The sequence below is a fragment of the Ascaphus truei genome, chromosome 1 (genome assembly GCF_040206685.1).
Source record: "Ascaphus truei isolate aAscTru1 chromosome 1, aAscTru1.hap1, whole genome shotgun sequence".
Taxonomy (NCBI): Eukaryota; Metazoa; Chordata; class Amphibia; order Anura; family Ascaphidae; genus Ascaphus; species Ascaphus truei.
The window spans coordinates 318,886,576-318,895,237 of record NC_134483.1 but is presented as its reverse complement, the minus strand read 5'-3'; positions in this window follow the sequence as shown (position 1 = coordinate 318,895,237).

The window sequence follows — 8,662 nt, the reverse complement described above, 5'->3', positions numbered from 1 at the left end:
CAACCCTACAGTTCTAAAATGTCACTGGATTGCTGGAGTTGTGCTTCTGATTCCATCTTGAATGTCACTGGACTGCTGGAGAATTGCTATTGGATACTTCTCCATTCCCCAACCCTAAGTAAGTGTTATCTTCTTGTCTGTTAATTGTACTATATTGCTGTGTTCACCTTATTTAAGGAATAAATTATATTTTATTATATCTAAGCCTCGTTCAGTTCAACCCAGATATTTGGTGTTCATTATATCTTGTCATAAGCTACCGTGACAAGCTCTATAATTAACTGGTGGCAAGCGGTGGGATTGAACTGGACCTGTGTTACAGTATACTGCGGGATACTGTAACATAATAGGAACTTGATGGTAATTGCAAGTTCCTGGGACTAAAGATATTGAACACACAGTAGTGCAACAGTTAACACAAGTTGTAACACCACCTCACTTCTGCGACTGAACCATGAGTGAGGCTGAAGGCTCATCCAACATGTGGACCCGAGCTCAGTTGAAGGACAAGTGCCGTGAATATGGACTGCCCTATGAGAACCAGGAGGTCGCAGACATGGTTGATGCAATTGGTGACTATGAAGCCCGGCTTGCAGAGCCTCAGGATACGGCTCAGCTTGCCCTTTTACAGCCACCCGGAGATCAGGGAAGGAACCCAGTGCCAGGGCGGCGGAATCTCGGGGAGGGAACGAGTGCACCTCCCGGGAGCAGTGCAACAGGAGGGGTACTGGTTGCTGCGGCTACCAGTCCGTTCACCCCTGAAATGTTGCCACTGATTACTGCATGGGGAGACAGAGGGACACCGGAGGAGCGGCTGCAGTTTATCACTATGGCAGTGAACAGACCCGCTTATTGCCCCCCTGTCCAACCCAACACAGATGAACTCAAACTGGACCTGCACAGTCTCACCAAGTTCGTGGAAGGCACTGACCAGATTGACAGTTTCTTAAAGAACTTTGAAATGCAGTGCCGGCGGTACAAAGTGCTTCCCCAGCATAGGGTTGCACGTTTGGACCCCTTACTGTCCGGCTTGGCTAAGCAGACGATGATGGCGCTTCCAGATGAGTATGCTGATGACTACGAACACCTGAAAGAACTTTATTGTTTCAGAACGGTTTTACCCCTGAAGCCTACCGGGGTAAATTCCGGCAGGAAGAAGGCAGCCCCAGGAGTCCTGTTACCTACGTGACCCGCATGGCTTTGTACGGGATACGCTGGGTGGAGGGCTATGAGGCACGGACTTACCAACGCCTGCTGGACCTCATCTTTCAGGAGCAGCTCATGCAGCAGTGCCCGCCGGCGGTGAGGGCTTGGGTGTACGACAAGAAGCCCAAGACTTACCAGGAGGCGGCGAGGCTTGCAGATGACTATGTGGCCAGCTGAGCCCTGATGACCGCCAAACCAGTAGCCAAGGCGGCGGTGGCGGCGGCACCGGCCAGAAAGTCTGCCAATACCCCTAATGGACTCAGAGGCCGCCTGCGGGCAGCAGTCCACCGAAGGCGGGGGAGCTCCAGCATGAGCGCCGATGCTTCAACTGTAGCCGCCCTGGTCACATCAGACCAGATTGCCCGGAACCCCTGCATTCCAGCGTACCCCATCAGGGGCAACGCACCCCAGCTGCGAAGCCAGTAGCCTGCGTGCGGGTAGCTTCCACCAAAGATACCGGAACGGTCATGGAACCAACGCCAAGCGAGACATCCTATGCAGCACCTGTCCCGGTTTCATCGGTGCCCACAGCCAGGAGCAGAGGACATCTCAGCGCGGACCTGCAGCAGACGGACGGCTGGAGCAGACATCTCACCCCTGTCACAGTCGGTGACCGGCAAGCAGTCGGCTTGCTGGATTCAGGAGCTGCAGTGACCCTGGTCCGACCTGATATGGTCCGGCCAGAGGAATTGATCCCAGGCCCTGGGATACAGATCACTGTGGCCGACGGAGAGCCACGTTTCCTGCAAGTGGCCAGAATCTTTTTGGATTGGGGGGAGGGCCAGGGCGGGGGTTTTACCCGGTTTGGATGCCGATGTTCTTCTTGGCAATGATCTGGGACCGATGACCTTCACCTACGACCGAGTGCCCAAACCCGCTGCAGTGGTGGCGGTTTCCCGGAGCCAGACAGCGGCAATGGCGGCCGCTCCAGTCCCCCAGCCTTTGGGACCAACGTTAGCGGAGGGCGCAGAGGAGCCCGGGGAGGTAAGCCAGGATCAGTTGCAACCACAGACTGACTTACTGTTTCCCATCACCCTTCCCCATTCTCCAGACAATGACATGACTGGGGGGTGGCCAGAATTAGGAGCCCAGTTTAGGGAGGCAGTGAAGGCAGACCCTACTCTGGCCGGCGTGAGACTTCGGGCATCCGAATCTCAGGCAGGGGAGGGCACTGAGCGCTGCCTATGGTATAAGGGACTCCTGTATAGAGAAGAAGGGAACCCAGGGATAGAGGAGGGATTGACCGGTAAGCGACAGCTACTGCACCGACACACTTTATTCGAGCAAATACCCGGTATGTACCTGGCAGATACCTGGAATGCGCCACTCCTCACCTCTGACAAGCCCCGTTGCATTTGCCTTCCCAGCCTGGGTTCATGCCTGGCTGATGGGCGGCTGATCTGTTAAATGATAATGATTAGGATTTAATAGGCTGCAATGCTTCGCGTGTCTACCAGATGGCATAAATTCATGAATTGTAATGCAGTATATATATATATATATATACTGTGCAGTATTGCAGCCAGCGGGAATAAAATGCTTCAATCCCTGCTTGGAAAATAACTCAATGCACTCGGGCAGAAAACAGTCACAAACCTCAATACACCCGGGTATACCCGAATTCGTGGGACTAGCCAAGCTCGAATAAAGTGTGTCGCCAGTGTAGTAGTGCCCCAGGGGTACCGACAGCAACTGTTACGGGTAGCTCACTCTATTCCGTTAACGGGACATCAGGGGGTCAACAGAACGCGAGCCCGGTTATTACAGCGTTACTACTGGCCGGGGGCATCTCGAGATGTGGGCAATTTCTGCCGCTCTTGTGATGCCTGCCAGCGAGTGGGTAAGGCGGGCGACCGTGTGAAGGCACCCCTGAAACCCCTACCGATAATAGGGGAACCCTTCCAGAAAGTAGCGATGGACCTTGTAGGACCCCTTATGATTCCTAGCAGGTCAGGGAAGCGCTACATCCTCACGGTTGTGGATTTTGCCACCCGGTACCCTGAGGCGGTAGCGCTTGGCACCATAGATGCCAAGACAGTGTCAGCAGCTTTGCTGAACATTTTTTCTAGGGTAGGTTTCCCTAGTGAGATCCTAACCGATCAGGGGTCGCAGTTCATGAGTGAACTGTTACACTGTCTCTGGGATGCATGCGGTGTACAGCACCGGCGCACTACCCCTTACCATCCCCAGACCAACGGATTATGTGAGAGGTTTAACGGTACCCTGAAGCAGATGCTTCGGACCTTTTATAGAGGCGGAGGGGAAAGACTGGGAGATTAATTTACAGCACTTGCTGTTTGCCTACCGAGAGGTACCGCAGGAATCTACAGGCTTCTCCCCCTTCGAGCTAGTATATGGCCGCAGGGTACGTGGACCTCTGGACCTATTCCGTGAGGGATGGGAAGGGGAGGCTACTGCTACTGATGCTTCAGTGATACAGTATGTAGTAGATCTCCGAGACCGGTTAGAGATGCTCATGGGGGTGGCCCAGGACCACCTCAGGGCCGCTCAGACCAAGCAAAAGCAATGGTATGACCGGAATGCCCGTAGCAGAGAATTCATCCCAGGACAGCAGGTGCTTGTTCTCAAACCCACTCGGGAGAACAAGTTAATGGCTGCCTGGTCGGGACCGTACCCGGTCATCCGAAAGGTGAATGAGTACAACTACGTTGTACAGGTAGAGCCTGAGAAGCTTGAAAAAGAACGCTGTGACGTTCGAAACGCGTTGGATGGGTCTTTTGTCACATTAAAGTGCCCTTTTAATCATTTTTTGTCCTGGGTTCTTCCTGCTCCGTTTGTGCTGGTGCGCTTTTTGGTCTCCCTTTTCCCTGTAGAGCCTGAGAGGCACAAGACATATCACATTAACATGTTGAAAGAGTACAGAGCACCGGGTATGGGAGCAGTAATGGCCATTTGTAGCCCACTGCTGGAGGATCGGCGAGCAATGCTCTGCCTGATCTCCTAGGGGAGGCTAGGCAGGGACACACTGTGGAACAGGTGGAGATAGGGGCACAGTTGAGTGCTAGGCAGAAGGGAGAAGCCAGAGACATGCTAGCTAAGTATGGGGCCCTCTTCACTGACATGCCAGGGACCACACATTTCACAAAACACCCAGTGCTCACAGGGGACCTGCGGCCTCTGCATAAGCACGCTTATAGAGTGTCAGCAGAGGTCAAGACTAGTATGGAGAGGGAGATAGAGGAGATGCTGACCCTAGGGGTTATTACTCCGTCCCAGAGTCCTTGGGCAAGCCTGGTAGTCCTAGTTCCTAAGAAGGACAAGACCACCCGGTTTTGTGTGGACTACCGCTTGCTCAACGCTGGGACCGTGTCAGATGCCTACCCCATACCCCGCATGGATGAGTTACTAGATGAACTCGCGGGGGCAAAGTATCTGACCACTATGGATTTGTTCAAAGGCTATTGGCAAATCCCACTGACCCTGGAGGCTAGGGAGAAGTCAGCATTCATCACTCCAAGTGGCCTCTATGAGTTTTTGGTGATGCCATTTGGGATGAAGAATGCCCCGGCTACCTTCTAACGCTTGGTCAATAGGTTACTGGAAGGGATGCAGAGCTATGCCAGGGCTTACTTAGATGACATTGCTGTCTTTAGTAATTCCTGGGACTCCCATTTAGGACATGTAGCTGCGGTGCTAGATAGGATCAGGGAGGCTGGGCTTACCTTGAAACCCACTAAGTGTATGGTAGGGATGGCAGAGGTCCTGTACTTAGGGCACAGGGTGGGTGGAGGGCACCTCAAACCAGAGCCAGCCAAGGTAGAAGCCATAGTTCAGTGGCCTGTTCCAAAAACCAAGAAACAGGTCATGGCCTTTTTGGGCACCGCAGGGTACTATAGGAAGTTTGTCCCACAGTAGCGCCGTGGCCAAACCCCTGACTTACGCCACCTTTAAGGTGATGGAGAAAACCATCAAGAAAAGTAACGCAAGCCACGTAGACCCACTGAGCCCACCAGAATGGAACTTATTAATATGTGTAGATATTAAAGTGTACTGTATATGTATTTTATTTTGGATCTGTTCTGAAAATGCAGACGCCATTTGCTAGGCTAATAAGTCATTAAGGGCAGACGGCTGAGTAGCCTAAGCACGGTGATCAAAAAGTAACTGCCTTGATTGTTACCCAATGTCTAGGGATTAAGTATTAGTCAATCAACAAACTCTGCCAGTCTAATTGTTACCTGAGGGCATGAGTTAGTCTGTTAGTCTGTGTCTCCACATTAGAGAGTGGATACAGATAATTGTTCACCAATAGGCTGTGTTCAATGTTAAGAATAGGGTTGCACAGGTATATAAACTGTGTCAACCCTACAGTTCTAAAATGTCACTGGATTGCTGGAGTTGTGCTTCTGATTCCATCTTGAATGTCACTGGACTGCTGGAGAATTGCTATTGGATACTTCTCCATTCCCCAACCCTAAGTAAGTGTTATCTTCTTGTCTGTTAATTGTACTATATTGCTGTGTTCACCTTATTTAAGGAATAAATTATATTTTATTATATCTAAGCCTCGTTCAGTTCAACCCAGATATTTGGTGTTCATTATATCTTGTCATAAGCTACCGTGACATCTATACAGGGTCGAAGAGATCCATCCTTTTTCTTCACAAAGAAGAATCCAGCACCGGCTGGAGATGAAGATTTCCGAATGAAACTCCTCTGTAAGTTTTCATGGATGTATTCCTTCATAGCATTCGTCTCAGGAAGAGAAAGATGATAAGAAGTTCCCCTGGGAGGTACTGAGCCAGGGAGCAAATGAATAGGGCAGTCGAAAGAACGATGAGGAGGTAAGACCTCGGATCTGGCCTTTTCAAATATATCGCGAAACTCGGCACAGACCTAGGGCAATTCTATTTTCTCTTCCTTGGAAGCAGTGACCCCACAGATACTTTTGAAGGAAACCGCACAGTTCTTAGAGCAGAGAGGACTCCACAATACAGGTTCCTTGCTGGACCAATCGATGCGTGGATTGTGACGTTGTAGCCATGGAAGACCAAGAATCACGTCCACCAAAGGGGTGTCGATAGCGTCCAACTGGATTTCTTCTGTGTGCTCCTTAGCAGTAAGAAAGGCAAAGGGGAATTGTTTGTAGGAAATGAATGCTGGTTGAAGAGGTCGACCGTCAACGCCTTCCAATCCCACCAGACATTTTCTTGCAAACGAGGGGAATATTATTCCTTTCGTCAAAATTACCTCCCAACCCGGAATCCACGAAAGCCAGTGCAGAAACGGGGTGTAAGGAAGCAGGGGACATGCCGCCCTCGGCACAGCCATCCCCTACCTGCCTGACCAGGCGCTGCTTCCTCCGCTCCTCACCATAGATTGCGTCATGCACTGCCCCCCCCGTTTCCCCGCAGCTCTCTCACACACCGCCGTCTCAACCTCTGAGTGTGCGCTCGCCCGGCTTACAGAAAGCGCCTACCGCCCGACCCAGGATCCAGGCTCACACCCCCCAGCAGCCCAGCTGCAGCAAGACAGGTCATCACCCCCTGCCCTATCACAAGAGGCTCCTCAGCTCACCTCTGCCCTGCCTCCTCCTCTGATTCGTCCACCGTGCTTTATTATCCCCGTAGCTCCTGTGCAACCTTGCTCTGCATAGTTTTGTTTGACTCGTGCTGTTTGGATCCTATGCCCAGCTCCCTCTTGCGTTTCAGATCTCGTTACTGAACCGGCTTATCTTCCTACCCTCTCTGGCTCTTCGACCCCGGCTATTCCCCGACCTCGCTTACCTCTCGGACCCGGCTCACGGACCACTACAACTCGGATCTCTCCTGCCCTCGACCCTTGGCTTCGGACATCTCTATGCTACACTCTTTATGCCCGGATCTGGCAAGTACTACGTCTAAACCCTTGTACACTCAGCCTTGGCCACGCTACCAATCCACACTCCGGACATGCCCTCACTGCTGCGGGTGTGTGATCTACTCACTTCTCACCTCAGTACTGGGGGAAGGTCTGGTCTGTGGGTAGCACAGCGTGACATGGGGAAGCCCTATCCGATGAGCGTAACGGGAAGGAAGATCCTGGTAGGTGGTTTCGCTGTGATAGGGAATAAAAAAAGTGTTCCCAATGAGATTCCCCTGCACTTCATTAGGAGTAGGAGTTTTACCGATTTGTGGGGACATTGAAGTACCAGATGACCAGCATTGCCATAGTACAGACAGAGTCCGGAGTTACATCGGCGTTGCTTCTCCGTGGCAGATAATTTATTACCACCTAGCTGCATGGGCTCAGGGGTATCGGGGTACAAGGATTCGGGAATGCTGGCCTGAAGAGAAGAGGGTCTCGACGAGTTTATGCAATGGTGGGATCTTTCAGTGCTTCTCTCCTGTAAGCGTTGATCCACACGAATGCAAATAGCGATAAGTTCTTCGAGATCGGTAGGACGCTCTTGTGCCGCGAGTTTATCCTTTAATGTCTCAGAGAGGCTTGCCAAAAGGCAGCTGATAACGCCTCGTTGTTCCATCCAGTCTCAGCAGTGATAATAAAAAATTCCAGAGCGTATCTCCTCCCTTAGATAAAATGTCACAGTCTAATCAAGGCCTGCACAACTCGTAAAGTGAGAAGGGCCGCACTGCTCCAAGGAAAAAAAATTTGGGCCGCACAGGTAAAATCATCATCATCATCATCATCATCATCCCTTGCACCTCATCTCTCCTCCTGCACCTCTCATCATCATCATCCTCATATATCTACCCCAGCATCTCACATCCTCATCCTCATATCTCCACCAGCACCCTTCATCATCATCCTCATATCTCCCCCAGAACCCCTCACTATCAACCTTTGCGATACTCCCCATCTATCCCTCATACCCCCATCTCTCCCCCTCACCCATACACATAATACTCCCCATCCACTTCAAACACACAATAACCCCCTACACACCACACATCCCACCCACCCTGCACCTTACATCACTCTCCCCCCCTGCACCTCACATCACTCTCCCCCCATGCACCTCAAATCACCCCCATGCACCTCAAATCACCCTCCTTGCACCTCACATCACTCTCCCCCCTTGCACCTCACATCACTCTCCCCCGCACCTCACATCACTCACCCCCCTGCACCTCCAATCACCACCCCTGCACCTCAAATCACCCCCCTGCACCTCCAATTACCCCCCAGCACCTCCAATTACCCCCCAGCACCTCCAATCACCCCCCTGCACCTCCAATCACCCCCCTGCACCTCCAATCAACCCCCCTGCACCTCCAATCACCCCACTGCACCTCCAATCACCCCCTGCACATCCAATGACCCTCCCCTGCACCTCCAATGACCCCCCTTGCACCTCCAATGACCCCCCTGCACATCCAATGACCCCCCTGCACATCCAATGACCCCCCTGCACCTCACCTCCTCCCCCTCCCCAGCACCTCACCTCCTCCCCCAGCACCTCACATTCCCCAGCACCTCACCTTCCCCCCCCTCC